The sequence below is a fragment of the Phacochoerus africanus genome, chromosome 8, assembly GCF_016906955.1.
Source record: "Phacochoerus africanus isolate WHEZ1 chromosome 8, ROS_Pafr_v1, whole genome shotgun sequence".
Taxonomy (NCBI): Eukaryota; Metazoa; Chordata; class Mammalia; order Artiodactyla; family Suidae; genus Phacochoerus; species Phacochoerus africanus.
Genome location: NC_062551.1, coordinates 121,065,378 through 121,084,942, shown reverse-complemented (window position 1 = coordinate 121,084,942; position 19,565 = coordinate 121,065,378). Strand labels below are relative to the sequence as shown.

Below are 19,565 nucleotides of genomic sequence, written 5' to 3'. Positions count from 1 at the left end.
GCTATGCCTTGCAGAAAAGTTTCACTTACTAAAAAAGAAGAGCTGGAGTTCCTGTCGTGGCTCAGTGGTTAACGAATCCAACTAGTAACCATGAGGTTGCAGGTTCAATACCTGGCCCCACTCAATGGGTTAAGGATCCAGCGTTGCCATAAGCTGTGATGTAGGTCGCAGACACAGCTCAGATCCCACATTGCTGTGGCTGTGGCGTAGGCCAGTGGCTACAGCTCTGATTAGACCCCTAGCCTGGGAACCTCCATAAGCTGCAGGTGTAGCCCTAAAACAGACAAAAACAACAACAAATGAACAAATGAATGAACTGGGGTTGTAAATGTAAAAAGAGCTAATGAAAAGAGAGGACCAATGAAGAAACTGACAGTTCTGAGCTCACCCTTTTCTCAGGAAGAAGCCACTTTCTGGGAAAGGGTGGGCCCTCTTTAGCAACCAATATGTTGGCAGGAAATTGTTATCTTCATACCCCCAGTCAATAGGGATGCAAGTAACAGAACCACAGCCCCAAAGGGCAAACAGAGCCCTCAATCCTATTAAGCTGCCATTGCCATAGCCACACACATGGTACCACCTATGTGGTGTAGTCTGCAGGGCAAAGGACCTTCTCTGTGCTAATCGACCATTTCAGATCCACTCGTGGAGTAAGTATTTTCTTCTCCAGGCTCTTTCTTTCATTAAAGAGAAAGTCCCCTGGGAAGGGAGCACATGTTCATGGTGTGACAGAACCAGTAGCAGCACTATTGTTATTCTGCCCTAACATCACAGAATGTGTTCCTGGGAGTCCCTGGACTGGAGAGATAATTGTGCACAAGTGAGGCAGGGGTTCGTGGGTGAAGACTTCCACAGAGAAGCAAAATTAAAGGAGAGAAGGCTAGGAATTCCGAAATCAAGCTTATCACATTTCACAATCTCACCAAAATTGAGTGATAGAGCCAAAACATCTCTTTACTGGATGGCAACATTAAATTTGGTTCATCTTTTTTTCTTTTAATGTTTTTGGAAATTGAGAATTGGAATTACCTGGAACTCATGTCCCTCCTCTCTTTCACTGGCCCTCAGAGACCTTAATTTGTCCCTTGCTGTTGGGAAGGTCATCAGTGCCATGAACAGGAATCAAACCTCAAGGTTCCTTCACCTTAATGCTGTCATCTCACTAACTGGACACAGTGACTCAGGAGAGAAAAAATGTCTGGACTCAAGGGTGGAAATAGGAAAGTAGAGGATTTATTGAAAGCATACCCTCGCATGAAATGCTCTTCGAAGACATTGGGATTGTCTCAGATCTTGAAGAAGAGTTTAGCAATTGACTCTTCACACCCCTCCTCTCTAGACACTGTTCAGAGAAGGAAAATGAGCATGACTGGCTCCTTCTTATATTAACCCTATATTTGAGAGGTCACAAGTTTGTTCATGGCCACTAATATTAGCCTGCATTTGTATCTCAATGTACACTGCTTTGGGCCCACCAGAAATCTGGTGCCATGCTGTAATTTACTTGATATAACTGACAACAAGCATCTGGTTAGACAGAACTGATCACAGAAAAAGTTATTTTCTTTTCCCCTTTCCCAGAGGTAGATTAAATTTTTTTGCCAATAATCTACTTTCCCAGACAAGAAGGTAAAGTTCAAGTTAAGATTTGTTCCCTAGATTTCTCAACAAATTTCTCTAACCGAATTCCCTGCTATTGTCACCACTGTCAATATCACCTTCCCCATCATGTGCCCACATGCTCCATCTTTCCTGTCACCCAATCAGGTTGGCCTCATTACTTTCACCATCTCTGTTATTAGTGCCAATTAATCATCACCATTAACATCATCAGAATAATGGCCTTAGCAAACCCCAGCTGGGAGAAGCCTGTTCCCACCGCTGCAGGAGTTTCCATATTAAGACTTCCAAGCCCGCAAGCTCTGGAATACAGTAACGGAGAGAAACCATGTTGGAAAAGACCCCTGGGGGAAGCTGGGAGGGAAAGTGTGCCCTCGTCACCTCTCAGAATATCCAGCCAGAAGCCATTGGGGAGCATGTGCCCGTTCTTTGAACTCCCTCAAAGTACCTTTCATCTGTTCTAAATCCAGGATCATCTTTGTACAGGGCTTGCTGTTTCTGGATAAGTCCTTGGCCCTTGTTCAAGCCCTGGACTGTGTCAGGATATTCCACAGACCCCAGCAGGACAGTATGGCTACACGAGACTTTCCAGCAGGACCCCTTTCTTGTGACACGGATTCCAAATCCCAGCACAGGACAGCAGGGCAGCGACTGTATCCTATTCTCATTTCAGCTCCCATCTTTCTGGAGGAGGCCCCCCACACCCACCATAAGACAGTCAGCGGCTGATAGTTCTTTCCTGAGGTACTCTATTTTCGGCTTCATATCCTATCACGGAGACTCTCTTTCCCTGTAGAGCAAGCTGGCAAAACATTTTTTCCTTGCCTAAGCATTTGCCTTGTATCTGATTCAAATCTCTAACCTAGAAATGGGGAGAGTCAGTCAACAGGGCGCCAGGAGGACGGCCTGCTGCTCTACCCACAGACGGCACCGCAGTCTGAAGACTTGCTATGTGAGGCTGAGCTGTTCTCTCTCCCTCTCTGAACCCTAATCTCACTATCTATTGGAGAGAATTTTGCACCACCCCCTTCCTTGATGGGACAAGAGACCAACCCTGGTTTCCAATGTGTATTACCAAAACGTAACACTTTCCTCTGGTATTTTTTTCTCTTTTCTTAATTGGTATTTTTTTCCTGATTGTCAAATGCTCATTTATTGAAACATTTTCCTTTGCAGTTCTTAACCAACTGGACCTTCTGCTGCATCACTGTCAATGTCATGTATGATGTCATGAAGGTGGCAGCCACTAACACTGCAACCCACAGATTGTACCATCCTCAGGATCTCTTCAATGGTTCCAAAGAGTTCTCTGACTAGAAATTAGTGCTGCATCTGTCAGGCAATATCAACAGTGTCATCAAAAGTGGTATTTCCACAAAGCTTAATGTTTTCTGCTTTTTTTCTCTCTCTGGTTGGCTCCTTGAGGACTTTGATGATGATAAGGGCAGAGGTAGATGTACTACCTCAGTACAGTCCTGTCTCTTCTGAATGATCAGTTCCTCTGTAATCTTAGACCTGTCCAGCTACCTGCTGCCTTGGCAATGTTGTCATCAGCCTTTTCTGGAGACAAGTCCAGGGGGCTGATGACAGACATGGCACTGCCTTCTCCACAGATACAGCTCAAGTAATGACTTTAATCTCTTTGGGGTCAAACCTGGGTGGCACAACAGAGGCACCTGGGGTAGGATGAACCCAGATGCAGGATAACCAAAGAAAGCAGCACCTTGACCTCTTCCAAGCCAAGAGCTCCCTGGTGTTTTCGCACAGCCTCTACCTCTTCATTGCATTTGCATTCAATGTGTTACGGAAGCCACAAACTATGAGCAAAGGAAAAAGGTCCTATTCCCATTTCACAAATAAGAACACAGATCAAGAGCAGTAGGTACCTTGGAAGATCCCTGGTAGCCTAGTGGTTAAGAATCTAGCATTGTCACTGCAATAGCTCAGGTCACGGCAGTAGCATGGGTTCAAAACCTGGCCCAAGAACTTGCGAATGTCTTGAGCATGGCCCCCCAAAAAAGAGTAGTAGGTACATTTTTCAAGTTCTCTGCTATTTGAATATTGGCTATTTGGGGACTTAGCCCAAATGTCCCAACTGCTGGGACTAAACTCCTTACACATCCCACTCACTATCCTATGTAGAACAAACATGAGTAAGTCACAAAGCAAGCCTGAAACTAGTGGGGAAGGAGGCAAGAAAACTATGAGTGGATTGTGAAATGTGAGTGAACAGTGAAAAGTATCCATTTAAATATGTCTCACATGCTCCTATGGCGACTAAAACATGAAGACCCACAAGTCACTCAGACATGATGCTAGACATCCCACTCAAGACATGATGCTAGAAAAGTACTTGGGCATCAGCTCACATTTTATGAAGGAGAAGAGCGATGTCCTGCAAGGGCACTGACGAGTCCAGGCCACTCCAGGACTCAGAGGTTCATTGGATGCCTGTTTCCAAAATCTTTCCCTTCAGAATCTTTCTCCCTCCTTCTATGAGAAGGACATGACCTCCTCACAGCGGTAGAGGCCCTGGCATTTCACTGCAAGCCAAGATAGTTGGCTCTCAGCCATGGACACAGGCAGAGAAACTGAACATCCAGCCAAAGAACTTCGAAGTCACTAGCCTATGAAACCATCTCTCTGCAGCCTGCCACAGCGCCTGAACTTCCACCATTAGATTTCCAGGTCCATGGATTATGGCACAAAGGACTGCAGTCCAAATGTGAAAATGCCCCACAGAATTATTGATGGCCAAAGAAACTTTCATCCATCAAGTGTCTGCTATAACTTGGAGTTCCTGCAGTGGCACAGTGGGTTAAGAATCCAACTACAGTGGCTGGGGTCGCTGCAGAGGCACAGGTTAGATCCCTAGGTCAGCACAGCAGGTGAAAGGATTGGGCATTGCCTTAGCTGTGGCATAGGTTGCAGCTATGGCTCGGATTAATTCCCTGGCCCAGGAGCCTCCATATGCCATAGGCATGGCCATAATTAATTAATTAATTAACTAAAGATGAAACAGAGGTTTTTTAAAAAAATGTCTTCAATAACTTAATCAAATGATCCTTGGCATAGGGCAGGGCCCTGAAGAGATGGAGAACAGGACAGGTGTGTCTTGACAGGAAGAAAAGGGAATAAGTGGTCCCCTGGCCTGAAGCTTGGAGTTTGGACAAAGGAAAGACTCCTCAGTCTGGATGACATTTCTGGATATTTGGGCAGCAAAGGGATCCAGGGAAGGGGAGCAGTGATGACATTATGTGGATGGAAAAACCTTACTGGGCCATATAGTAAAAACCCATGCTAACTGGCTTAAGCATTCATAAAATAAAATAATAAAATGTAAAAATAAAATAAAATGGAATATAATGGCTTATGAAACCCAAAGGTCCAAAGGGACATTGGCCTGAGGCTCAGCTGTCTCCCTTCTCTGCCGGGCTTTGATTTCCTCTGGGTTTGTTACCTCCTCCTCAAGGAGAACAAAGACCACTGGTTCAGCAGCTCCTACAGAAAAAGAGTTCCTCCTACCCAGAGTGTAGTAGTGGACTCTGATTGGCTAACCTTAGATCTGTGCCCTTTTGTAACTAATCACTGAGTTCTGATTGACCAGGTCTAGATTACATGCTTTCCCCAGAACTGTGTAGGACTGACAGCCCCAATTTTCATTCTGGAGGCTGGTTCAGTCTGGAAAGTATCATCAGCCCTATCCCTCACCTCCTCAATCCTCTGCTACACAATGAAGGTCTTTGGAGGTCATGCACACAATTAGAAGCACCTCTGGAATTCCCACTGTGACTCACTGGTAACATACCTGACTAGTAACCATGAGGATGTAGGTTCTATCCCTGGCCTTGATGAATGGTTTAAGGACCCAGCATTGTGGTAAGCTGTGGTGTAGGTCACAAACGCAGCTCAGAACTGGCATTGCTGTAGCTGTTGCATAGCCCAGGAACTTCCACATGTGGCAGGTGCAGCCCTAAAAAAAAAAAAAAAAAAAAAAAAAGGCGAAGAAATACTTCTGCCACTAGGACTGCCCTGTGCTGTTCTAAGACATACCAAAATGATGGGCATGCCTGCTGGAAGGAAACCCAACACCCTCCCACCCCAGGTCTGAGAAGGACAGTTCCTCCAGAAGGGATCTGTCAAAAATACCACCCTAAATAGCAATATTTGTTTAGCTGTCTATTATCTGCTTTTATAGCTGTCTCATCCGCTATAAATATTAGTTCTGTGAGGCCAGATACTGAGTAATTCCTCACAGATGGAATCCCCAGAACTGAAAATGGGTAGTCCCTGGCCCTGTGTACTAACTCAGTAAACGTTTAAGCTTGTACCACTGAAGTGGCAAGTGTTTCTTAGGCTGTCCTCTGAGCTTTACCGTACTTACTTCTGGCCCTGTCATTACCCTTCTGGATTCCAGGGGCAGCTCAGGTGGGCCATGAACAGACACATCCCTTCCCCTCATCATCTGAGCACAACAGAGATGGATATAGCTCTTGCTTCTCCAGGTCCAAGGTACAGAATGTCCCTGTAGCCCTCTTCCCCCACCAGGACCTCTTTATACTCAGCAATGTTAAGCCCTGGAGGTCTGCCTAAGTGAGGGTAACTTCCCCTTAAAGGGGATCAGCTGAGGGAGCTCCAGGCTAAGGTGTTAAGGGCCTGGCTCCTCCAGGTCACGGTGGTCTGAGTAAGGCACTAGGAGTTCAAGAGCAGCAGGAGGATTCCAGGGCTTGCATGGAAAATGAGAGAAGGGAGCAGGAGAACAGGGAGGGGAGATGCCAAGTGGCCTGAGCCAAGCTTTGCCTCCCTCGCCTAGACATCTCATTTCCTCTGTCTCTGGGAGGCAACGAGGGGGGTGCTGTCATCTTCCTTTCTGCACAGACACCTGTAATCACAGGCTCCATTGAACTCCCTGTCCCTGCGTGGAGGCTGCTCACTACAGAGAGATCTTCAGCTCCAGACCCGAGTTGCCTAGCAACTCTGAGTCCTGAAAAGAGAGGGAGAAAGCAGAGGAGCCAGACAGGAAAGAGGGGAAGGTCTGGCAGAGGGAGAAGATACCAAAAGCAATCAGAGCTTTATGCCCAGGTTCTCAAGTCCTCAGAACCTAGCCACCCACCTCCAGCAGTCCTTTCACTGGCCATTAGGCATCTGAAACTACCACTGGAGATATTTCCCCTTTCAATCTATTCACCCCCTTGAAATGCAAATTTTCTGGAAAGGCTATGCCCACTGAATTGTCCTGCTTGAGCAGGGGAAGAACTTATCAGACTCTGTTGAGTAGAAGGAAAGAGTAAATGTGGGACTGAAGTCTAACCCCATTTGAATTCTCCCTGTGCTTCCCACCATCTCCTATATGAATTCAGTCCATTCCCTCTTCTCCGTTCAAAGTCTGTCCATGGGTACAGGGCAAAGATGTCAAGTTTGGGTGTCTGACAGCCATCTGTGTGACATTCATTGAGCTGCTTGCCTCAGGGGCCTTGGTCCTATCTAAAATAATCCTCACTCATGAGGTTGGCATCAAAGTTAGGGAAAAATAATGCATGGGAGAATCACTGGAACAATATTCTGCACCTAGACAGTACACATAGATGCCAGTTTCCCTTACTGAAGATTGAAGTCATAATGCGATGGTCACTGGGACCCCTGGAGTCTATATAGTCCTTCTACTTTGGTGCAAACTAGCCAAAATCTAATTTTGGAGGTGAAATTTAGCTCCAAACCTGGATAAATCCCTTGATGCCAACTCTGACTTTAAAACTGGGTGACTTCCATTCTTGCTCTTGGGGAAGGCATGAACCAGTGGGTCAGGAAGAGCCCCAACAGCCACGTGTGTTAGAGAAGTACAGGAAATGACACAACATTTTGCTCCTGGATTCATCAGTCATTCTACCTGCTTTGTTTTCCCAGCATCATTGGGGCCATCCTTGCATCTGGCTGCCTCTGATGGGCCCTTTTAGTTCATCTATAGTGGTGTGTATGGTTCAACCTACCTGCCATCATGGCAGTGGGAGTCATGGCTGAGACTAAAAATTTGTCTGGAGTTTGGTTTGCCGTTCTTTGCATGGTGTTAGATCCCCTGGACAAAAACAAGTCTCCATTTCAGATCCATGAAGCAGTATTTAAGATCAAGATTTGACTGGCAAGTTAAATTATTTTATATTTCCTTATTTTTTATTTTTTTATTATAGTTGATTCACAATGTTCTGTCAATTTCTGCTATACATGGTATTATTTTATAAACTAACGATTTTGTGTTTATCTATCTGCCTATCCATCCTGCTCAGTTGGACCCAGTTCTGCATTGAATGTAAGGAATACACAGGAAAGAGGAGCATGGCCCCTGCCTGAATTTTCTGCCCAATAAGAGAACATTAGAAAACAGCACAGCATTCAAATCCAGATAGAGTGGTTCCTCTAAACTGGGCAGGAGTAGTTCAAAGAAGGAGCCGAAAATAGTATAGTCAGGTTTCCTGAGGCAGAGGGAACTTTTCAAAGCCCCCTACCTCCACACAAACTACCAAAGCAAATTATGAAGTTAATTTGACCTTTTCCGATATTCACATTCCTAGACCCCACTGAACTCTGGAAAAAGGTGTACCTAAGGATGTAGAAAAAAGTGACAGACAAGCAAGAACCCCAAAGCTTGAAGGATATTAGAGCTGATAGAAAATTGACAGGAGAGGAAAGAAGAGGGGACAACTGTGCCCCCAGTGTCACTTCTATAGCTACCTGTTGGGTGTCTGATCAACAGTCATACCTCAGCTCAGCCCTGAGTCTTCAGTCATTCACTGCTCTCAAATTAGAGCAGTAGTGTCCTCCATTTCGTGTGTTCTGAGCGTGCATGTGTGCATGTTGGGAGAGGACACCTGTGTGTGCCTGCCATGCAGGTGGAATCTGAATTATGTGTGTGTATAAAACCATGTACATTATGTGCATTCATGACAGAAAACACTCTGCTATGAAAAAACTGACATTAAATCATAAACTGATAATAGAGAACTGGCTCAAAAGCCAGAACCTTTGGAACTACTTGACAGTTTTGTTTCCTGTGGGGCTTCTGTCCAGTTTTATTCCTGGCACCAGCTTGCGCAGCCGAGAGATTGTCTGAGATCAGAGCCCCTTTTCTCTGAGCTGCCCAGGGCCACCCCAGTGATTATCTGAGCATCCCCATCCTGGTCATGGTTATATTTCACTTTTATCTCAAGGGGGGTGGTCTTCTCTGCAGTGGATGACCCACTTTCAGGGCAAGACATAAGACTTGGGCACCAGAAATTTGGTCCCTGCCTGACATCTCTTCGCTGAAAAAGGTTCAGACAGGGAAGGGACTCATGGCCACCCCTTTGTGTCCTAATCAGGAGGTCTGTTGTTGCCCCCAGGATGTGGCTTTTTATTGCCATTCCTGGCCTTTGTTTGTGCTGTGCCCTCCACCAGGAACACCCTTTCCTCTCCTGCACTGCCCCTTCAGACTCTGCATCATGCCTGGGGCACCTCACCACCCCACAATTCACCCTCCCTAATCCCCCTTCCCACACAGCACCTTCTCTACAGTCTCCCCTCAGGCTGTCTATGCAAACCTCTTTCTGGGAATTAGGTTCTGCCTTCTGGTCCTTTCTAGCTGGGTTGCGTCTCTCCAACTGAGGCAGCAGACTGCAGGTGCACTTCCCTCTTTGACACTTCCTTCCTTGCCACAATCTTTGCCTTGGGCTGGGCCCTTAATAAAACCTGCTTCCATTGAATTAACTGTAGCAGCCCTACTGGAAGACTCACAGTTGGATGGCTGGCAATTTACACACGCTGAGGACTTCAGTGTTTGCGCCAATAACTTCCTGTGAATCATATAATTGGAGCCTGATAATTCTGCTTTAAGGAAACCAGGAAGGTGAGATTCAGGGAGATTTGTGATTTATTCTGAAGTCTTATAGACAGGCTAGGGTGTCCAGCCAACTAGCCCTGATCCTATAGACCCTACACTCTCCCCACTGCCACATGTGGCCTGGGCGTTACCTCGATGCCACTCACATCCTCATCTCAACTGCTTGCTCTCATCCAGTGTCCCCCTGCTACCTTCTAACTGCCGTTGATGTCCAAGACCACACTACCAGTGCTAAATCCGTGGTCATATTTCTACTCCAGCCACATTGGAAAGAGGTTTAGAAAGTTGATCACTATTGTTAAAGGTGCATATATTGATAAGGAATTGAAATATGAACCCTCCAAAGGAGATCTGAGTTAGAAAAGCAATGGTCCTTTAATCCATTCCCCTTCCATGGTCCAAAGGGCAAAATTTCAGAAGAGAGAGATAATTTAGTCCTATTCCATCTAATATGGTGGCCGCCAGCCTATAAGACTATTGAGTACTTGATCCCAATTGATCTATGGCTTTAAACGTAAATAATAAACACAGGATTTCAGAGGTTTATTATGAAGACAAGGATATAAAACAATAATTTTTATAATGATAATATATTGAATTAGAATATTTTAAATAAATTGAATTAAATTGAAACATATTAATAACATTAACTTCACCGGCTTCTTCTTAGTTTCTTAATATGGCTGCTAGTAAATTTTACATTAGGTTTGTTTTATTGCTATTGAACCGTGCTGGTGTGGATAATACTCTTCAAATTTCCAGTACTCTTTGTTTAACTCCATGCAGGTAGCCATATGCTCAGTTGCGCTTGAGGTCCCATTATATGCAGCAATAGAAATTCACGACGGTCTTTTAAGAAGATTGTGCTTGTTTCCTTCAAAATGTTGCCCCAAGCAGTCAGCTCCTCTGACCTCCCAGGGTTGATGGTCTGTCCCACCACAGAAACACTCAGTATCTAAGTTTAATTAGGTCCCACTGGTTTATTTTTGTTTTTATTTTCATCATTCAAGAGGTGGATCAAACAAGATATTGCTGCAATTTATGTCAAAGAGTGTTCTTCCTATGTTTTCCTCTGGGAGTTTTATGGTATCTATCCTTATGTTTAGGTCCTTAATCCATTTAGAGTTTTCTTTTGTGAATAGTGCTAGAGAATGTTCTAATTTCATTATTTTACATGTAGCTCTCCAGTTTTCCCACCACAATTTACTGAAGAGACTGTCTTTCCTTCACTGTATATCATAGATTAGTCGACTGCAGGTGCTTTGGTTTATTTATGGGCTTTCTATCCTGATCTATATTTCTGGATTTTTGTGCCAACCGCTATGGAGGACAGTATGGAGATTCCTCTAAAAGCTAAATATAGAACTACAATATGATCCAGCAATCACACTTCTGCTCATATATCTGGAGAAAACCATAATTTGAAAAGACACATGCACTTCAGTGTTCATTGCAGCACTATTTACAATAGCTAAGACATGGATGCAACCTAAATGTACATCAACAAGAAAGGATAAAGAAGATGTGGTACATATACACAATGGACTGCTATTCAGCCATAAAAAAGAACTAAATAATAATGCCATTTACAGCAACCTGGATGGACCTAGAGATTATCATACTAAGTGAAGTAAGTCAGACAAAGATAAATATCATATGATATCACTGATATATGGAATCTAATAAAAATGATACAAAAGAACTTATTTATAAAACAGAAACAAACTCACAGATTTCAACATCAATCTTAGGGTTACCATAGGTGAAAACATTGGGGGAGGGAGGACTTGAGAGGATGATCATAACATACACACACTGCTGTATAAAATAGATGATGAATGAGAACCTACTGTATAGCACAATCTACCATACGGTAGAGCACAATCAACTCAATAGTTTGTAAAAATCTATATGTGTTAAAGGAATGGATATAACATATCCATCAGTTATACATATAACTGATTCACTTTGCTGTATACCTGAAACTAATACAATATTGTAAGTCAAATATATGCCAATAATTTAAAAAAAGAATTCAGAAAGAAAAAGGAAAAAGGAGACAAAAACACTCATCATGCTCTGCTGAGCAAACCCTGACTGAGTTCCCTGAGCTGAGCTCCTCATTTGGGAGGGGTATCTCACTGTTGTCTCTGCCTTCCTGCCTGGCCCCAGAGGGAGGACCCCTGGCTAAAGGCATGCCTTAAAATTCTCCAAATTGCCTTGAAGGACAGAGAGGCTGTGCCCTCAACCAAATCACCAGTGTCTTCTAAGAGGTTGCAGGCCTTGATAAAAGTGAAGATACTAATCAGGCTTAAATGTTTAGAACAAATTACGTTGGATCAACAAATACTAACTGACCACCTGTTGGTTAAATTTGTCTTCCTGTATAGTACATGTACTGGTAGCATCCTGCCTTCATCAAATATATAATAGTTGGAAGATCACTCATTGATAAGCAAATAAATAATCACAAATTTAGATAAAAAGAAACTCTAGAGGAGTTCCCTTTTTGGCTCAATGGGTTAAGGACCCGATGCTGTCTCTGTGAGGATGGGAGTTTGATCCCTGGCCTAGCTTAGTGGGTTAAGTATCCAGTGTTGCTGTAAGCTGAGGCAGAGTTTGCAGAAGCAGCTTGGATCCAGTGTTGCCATGACCATGGTGTAGGCCACATCTGTAGTTCCAACGCAACCCTTGGCCCAGGAACTTCCATAGGCCACAGGCGCAGCCATAAAAAAAGAAATAAGAAAACCAAACAAAACCCTCAAGACAATAATGGACGGCTTTACATCTTAGAGTTTAGAAGTCTTGTGATCAAGTTCTGCACCTAACACAGCCTCTGTGACAGGGTGGTAGGAGAGCTAACCGACCACCCGCTGAAGCTTGGTACCATCTTACCACTGAGCTGTGGGACCCTTGACAGAGCAGCCTCCTGGCCACCTGGCCTCAGTTTCCTCCATCCTTGTATTTTAAAGGTGAGGTGTGGACTATGTGATCCCTTAAACTACTTGCAATTCTAGTCTCCTTGAATGCTAACCTTTAACATGTCCACAAGGCCCAGAGGCACTGTGTCAAACTTTTGTTAACATGGAGCTTCCTCCTTGCAAACTCTCCTGGCTTTTCAAAGTTCTACTTAACATTACACTCTCTCTAACTTCCACCTGAAAATTGGCACCAAATGGATGTATAGATACAAGTTACTGTGTGTTCAGAGGAGGCAAGGGCTTGTCAAGATGAAGGAGTGAACAGCTAGTCCAGGAAGGGGAGGAGATTTCAGTGGAGGTTTGAATATGGGTAAGATTGGACATGCAAAAAGAAAGAGGGTAGAACAGAAGAAACCAAGACAAAGAGAGGAAAGAAGTGAGAGAGGGAGGGAGGGAGAAAGGATGAAGGAAGGAGGGAGAAAGGGGTTAGGGAGGAAGGGAGGGGGGAAGAAGGAAAGTGGGCAGGTAGGAAGGATGGAAGGGGGAGGGAAGAAAAGAAGGGGTGAAGGCAGGAGAGAGAGAATGAGGGAGGAAAGGAAGGAAGGAGAGAGAGGGAGAGAAGGAAGGAGATAGAAGGAGGGAAGGAAGGAGGGAAGGAAGGAGGAAGGAAAGATTAATCTCTGGCCTGAAAGAGAGACACAGGGAGGGAAAGAGTTCAGAAAGGGGAAAATGCACAGTCCTTCAACTGCTCTTTTTAGTCTCCAGAAGATCATCTCTAGGTGAGATAATAATAATATTTATAACTATTAAATGAAATTGTTAACATTTGATGAGTACTTACTATGTGGTAAGCATTTTACTTTATTTCATTAAAACTTCATAAACACTCCCATGAAAGAGAAACTAAAATGCTCCCATTTTATAGATTGAAAAATGAAGGACATGGAATTCCCGTCGTGGCGCAGTGGTTAACGAATCCGACTAGGAACCATGAGGTTGCGGGTTCAGTCCCTGCCCTTGCTCAGTGGGTTAATGATCCGGCGTTGCGGTGAGCTGTGGTGTAGGTTGCAGACGCGGCTCGGATCCCGCGTTGCTGTGGCTCTGGCGTAGGCCGGTGGCTACAGCTCCGATTCGACCCCTAGCCTGGGAACCTCCATATGCCGCGGGAGCAGCCCAAGAAATAGCAACAACAACAACAAAAAAGACAAAAGCCAAAAAAAAAAAAAAAGAAGGACATAGAGGTGTTTGTTTGTTTGTTTGTTTTTGTTGGGTTTTTGTTTGTTTATTTTGGGGGTTTTTTTGGTTTTTTTTTTTGTCTTTTTGCCTTTTTTAGGGCCGCTCCAGCTGCATACGGAAGTTCCCAGGCTAGGGGTCCAATCGGAGCCTTAGCCACCGGCCTACACCAGAGCCACAGCAACACGGGATCTGAGCTGCGTCTTTGACCTACACCACAGCCCACAGCAACTCTGGATCCTTAACCCACTGAACAAGGCCTGGGATCAAACCTGCAACCTCATAGTTCCTAGTCAGATTCGTTAACCACTGCGCCACAACAGGAACTCCCGAGGACATAGAGTATTTTTTGCACAAATGTCTTGTTCTGGATCCAAAATTCTATTATGTTGTGATTCATTAAAAAAAAAAATCTTCATTTCTATTGACACTGAAAGGCATCTGGAGATTTAGGGTAGAAAACGAGAATGAAAAGTCTTCAGTAGATACCCCACCCCATAAATACTTCCTTATAAGGAAAAGAGAGTGCCTCCCTCAGTACATGCTGGTGGACAGAGGGTAAGTTCAAGGGGGCTAGGACCACTGGGCTGAAGTCAGTGGTCAAGTCCTGGACAAGAAAGACGGAGTTACCTAGGAAGGCGTTCACAGTCCATCCTCCATGAGAAGGATCCCACTGGTCTCTGCTCCCAAGTCCATGTCACCCCTTGATGGCCACACTGCCCTGGAACTCCAGCTTGTCCCCAAAGATTCTACATAAACCCAAGACAGCCACCCTCAGAGGTCACTGCTAGTCTCAGCTCCAGGAAGAAGCTTTGGGTAAAGCAAAAAAAGAAACAACAAACAACCGTTTTCCAGTAGAGCAAAGTCTCAGGGCCCCCTGAAACATGAATCCACAAAACTAAGGAAGTCTGTTGATCCCAGTCTGCCCTGACTCCGAGGTGGGGGTAGGAAGGGGGTATACAACGATGTCATATCATATGATTAAAAAAGTATTGCATAAATAGGACCAAGGAAAATAGAATATAATATAAACTAAAAATAAATGGTTGAGTCAACTCATCTTTAATGCTTTTCCATGTAACATCTATTTTGTATAATGGAATACGACTTTCATACTCCGACTGCAAATTTAACCTTGGCCACAAGTTATGATGTACATTACAATACACTTTTATTATGTTACACAGTATTGTGGTGGTTTTTTTTTAATCTATTGCTAAGCCCCTAACAGTATGTCTGCGTCAGTGAAGCCCATCTGTCACAACCACAGTGGAGATATTATTATGTAAATAGTTCTAGGGCCTCCTTTTGGGGGAATTTAATATACTGTCCTAATATCCCAGCCAGGAAAAAAAAATGTTTATGAAAAAAAACTCTTTTTTTTTTTTTTGGTTTTTTTGTTTCATCTGTAGAGAGAGGCAGGTTGAGTTGCTAAGGGTTTTTTTCTTAAATAGTTCAAATCTCTTCTCTCTCTCATTCACGATGTCTTTAAAAGCTAATGATATGGCTCCTAATAAAATAAAATAAAATACACGAGAGATTTCTTTTAAACACACCAGCTGAAGTGTAGAGCATTAATATCTTGCAGCCTAGTGTATTAGCCATCTTTTCTATATTACAGTCATATTTCAATAAACTAAGTTTTCTTAGCAGGTGCCATCTTGGATTATTTCTTTATTAGACTGAGTTATAAAATATGCAGAATGGTAGGCTGACTTTTTTGTTATTTATTGCAGGTTTTAAACCTTTGCCAAAATCCCTACAACTAAATCTTCCTCCTTAGAGGTGGAGAGGCAACACCTGGAAGGGACCTGCAGGCACTTTTGCTTTCAAGGCTGCCAACCAGGTGGCTTAGGGGATGAGGGCAGGACTGAACAGAGTGTGGTTTGCAAATAGAAGATGCCAGTTCCCCAGACTTCCTAGCGCATCTTAATTAACCAAGTCAGGATTTGAGGGCAGTACAATGAAAGGGGCTAATAACCTTGGGGAACTGGGTTAGCAGGGCCTCCCAAACACAGATCAACCATGCCTCCGATTTTACTCAATCAAAGGTTTACTGAGCCCAAGCTAAGCAGCGAGTGCTTTGCAAGAAGCAAGAGAAGCAAATTGCCTATACTCCAAGACCTCTAGGGGCACCCAGTCTAGACAGGGAGAGGTGACACCAGGTAGGAAACAGCCTGTGGGTTATCTTAGTCTATTCAAACAGCCATAACAAACTATCATTAACTGGAAGGCTTATGCACAATTCATTGCCCACAGTCTGGAGTCTAGAAGTCAAAGTTCAAGGCACTGGTAGTTTCAGTGTCTGGTAAGAGCCTGCTTCCTGGTTCACAGACAGCCCCCTCCTTGCTGTGTCTTCACACAGCAAAAAGGGCAAGATGCTCTCTGGGGCCTATTTACAAGCGCACTAATCCCATACAAGAGGGTTCTAACCTCCTGACCTAATCTCCTCCCAAAGGCTCCAACTCCAAATACCATCACATGGGAGATTAGGTTTCAACATAGGAATTTAGGGGGGACACGAACATCCCATCTATAGCAGGAGTAAAGTGGTCACAGGATTGTATGAGTGGTTTCAACTAAGGGCTGTGGGAGTTGAACAGAAGGAGCTCACTATTGCAGGGCTGACTGATCAAGGGAAGCTCCTCGAGGCCTTGAGGGCTCAGCTGGGTCTTGAAGAAGTAGGACTTAGCTGGTTGGAGAGGAGAGAAGACGACACCAGCCATCAAACATAGGCATGCATCTGTACTTGTTCCAGGTGAGAGAAAGAGCACAGAGGAGTTGATAACGAGGCAGATAGGGTCTGAGTGGCACGTGCCCGATTTCAGCTAGCTGGGATCAAGACAAGTCTGGAAACCAGGTACCGTGAACCCCTCCAGCATCTGCTTCACAAGGGGCTAAGCAGATTCCCGGCAGAGAACACTCTTAAAATAAACAGGAACATAGGAGGTAATCTTGGTTGGCAGAGGAAGAGCGCGCTGAAAGCAGCATGATTCTCGACCCTCACACATGTGGTCCAGCCATGTCTCAGGTCCAAGGGGAATAGTGGCTACAAATAAAATCCAGAAAATGCCACTTCTTGGAAAATGCTGCCAGACATCACAGCCCAAGTTTCTACTTGTGACCCCCCCAAATCATGTCACACAGAGATGTAGGGAGGCATCCTCTGACATAGGGACTGTACACACCTTCAGTCTCCAGCATCACCTGGGCTGTGAAGGAGGTGGTCACAATAACAGTTGTGCCCTGCAGGCAATTGGATGGCAGGGGTACCTGGGACAGGAGGGGTGAAGGGGGACATTGGCCCAGAGCAGAGGTACCCATGCCCAGAGGAAGCAGAGGTACCCCATAGTAGTGACAGGAGTGCCCGGTGGGTAGGGCCACTAACCAGATTTAGAAGAAAATGCGTAGGAAAAGCCTTCCAAGAAGCTAAGAGTCTTGGTAGAAGGACTATTTAGACACACCCTTTCAATGTCTGCTCCCAAGTCCCGCTGCTCATCTGAGGACAAATAAATTTTCTGCATCCATACTGACCTTTGAGGAGACCCAAACTAAAAGAGACTAAAAACAAGTGGCTTCAAAGGGTCATGTGAACCTAACCCTTTAGAGGCCAGAGATACCAGTAAGGACCTTCCTCAGTCTAGTTTAGATCCTCGCAAACGTGCAAGGCTGCAGAGAAAGCAGCGTCCAGTGTCCCCCTCATCACACTTCCCCAAGACAGTCAGGATCTAATCATGCCAAGTTTAAAATCAGTGGATTACAAGCCCAACTAGTAACCATGAGGATATAGGTTCAATCCCTGGCCTAGCTCAGTGGGTTAAGGATCCAGCATTGCCGTGAGCTGTGGTGTAGGTTTCACATGCAGCTAAGGATCCATCATTGCAGTGCTGTGGTGTAGGCCAGCAACTGCAGCTCTGATTGGGCCCCTAGCCTGGGAACTTCCATATACACTAAAAAGAAATAAAAATAAAAAAATAAATAAATAAATAAACGTGCTGGATCCATGTAGAGCTTTGAGGAGGCTCAAACTAAAAGAGACTAAAAACAAATGACTTCAAGGGGCCATGTGAACCAAACCCTAAAATAGGCCAGAAATACGAGAGGGGACATTCCTCAGTCTAGTTTAGATCCCCACAAACATGCAAGGCTGCAGGGAGGGCAGCACCCTAACTCTATCACTGTGGGCTCCCCAGGGAAGGAAATTTCAGGAAGGGTTGGCTGGGGTTCCCAGGGTGACTTCACCAGTAGTCTGACTGTGACCAGCCCCGGAAGGCAAATTCCAGGGCTCCTTCCAGGGCCAGACAACAACAGGGGCTGAGGTTTGGCATTGTCCACCCCCTCCTCCAGCCTCTCCCCACTGCCCAGCAGAGTGGAGCCCCTGAGATCACCTCCCACCTCCACAGAAATAAGGCCATGGAGCAGCCCAGCCTGGCCTGGCTGCCCTGAGAACATCTTCACAAGAGTTAGGAAAAGAAGGAGGCACAGGAAGAAAAGGAAGGACCAGGAGAACAGCCATCTGGAGAAAGAGCAGGATGGCCTTTAAAAGTGAGATTTCCCATGGAAGAGCTAAACCAGAAGCTCTTTTCACCAAATTAGCTGGTTAGAACCTTCCAGATCTTGTGGCAGCTTCGCAGAGATCGTCTCTCTGCAGAGAGGCAGAATGGGATGGATACCCAAAGTTGACTCCAGGGGATGGGGGGCTCTCGAAGAGAATAGGCCACTAAATAAGCTGAGGAGGCTGAGAGGACAAGCTTTTTCTCCTTCAGGGGCTAAAGGTTGGCCCCGACACATAAAACCATCTGGCACTCCCCCAGAAAAGGCACCATGGCAGGGACGCCTGTGGTCAGACCCCACCACAGGCCTGAGGTGCCACAGCAAGATGAAAGGAACTGAGAAGAGGATGAGAGCTTTCAACTTTTACCTGAACTCTGTCTATCCAAATTCAGGGACCAAATTGCCAAGGATGCTAAAATGAGATTTTTTTTTCCCCAAAGCTGTCAGGATGGGACTTCAGCTCCTTATTTTAGAGATAATGGAATTGACACTCAAGAAGATGCACAGCTCACCAAGACCCTGTAGTGACTCTGCCCCCACCCCAGACCCTGACTCCCATTTCCATGTGCTTTCCATAAACTCAGTTCTCAAAGAAGAGGTCAGGGAAGCCTGGGTACAGAAAATCAGCTCCTCCTGTCCCTGGAATTGTGAGGTCCAAGAGCAAACACTTCTTCACCTGGCTAACCCCATGGTTGCCCCAGCAGCTCACCCGCTGCCTACGTCCAGAGCTGATTTAGCTGTTTGAGCATCGGTGGGTCAGTGGCTGATTAGGAAGAGGGAAAGCGAGCACTGTGGGAAGGGCATACGGGGGCAGGCATGTAAAAGTGCAGGGGAAGAAATCCAGGGAAGAGGTAGCTCCATTTGGAAACACCCCCACCAGGATGCAGATGTTCCAGCAGCTGGCTGGGCAGCAGGCCTGGCAGGAAGCTGCTCCAGTTCTGACCCCAAAACCCATGCCTCTCCCCCAACCCCCTTCTCACCTCTTCCATCCATTCTTCTCCTGGTCTCCCCTACTCTCTTTCCCTTTCTACTCCTCTCACATCTTTCTCCGCCTTTTGCTGCATTTTTCACCCACTCTGTCCCTTACACCTTGTCCCTTTCTTGTCCTGCCATTTATTCTCTCTCTCTCCCTTCTTCTTTCCCTCCCTCCACATCTGGACATTCTGGTGCTGAGTAGCTATTCTGGCAAGAAGAGCCAACCTGACAGTATCTGGGTCTTTTTCTTTTGGCCAAAACCAGGGAATACGGATATAAGCAAAATGTGCCCAAGAAAAGAGGATGAAGAAAAATCTCATCTAAGGACACATTCCATTCTCATATTCCCTCCATTTGATGGATGGGAAAAGAGAAGATAAACAGTCCATTGA

At 45.2% G+C, this 19,565-nt stretch overlaps 1 pseudogene; it reads right to left on the bottom strand.

The window, feature by feature from the left end:
* Nucleotides 1-2,799: 2,799 nt before the first annotated feature.
* On the bottom strand, nucleotides 2,800-19,153 carry LOC125133371 (60S ribosomal protein L12-like; annotated as a pseudogene).
* Nucleotides 19,154-19,565: the final 412 nt, after the last annotated feature.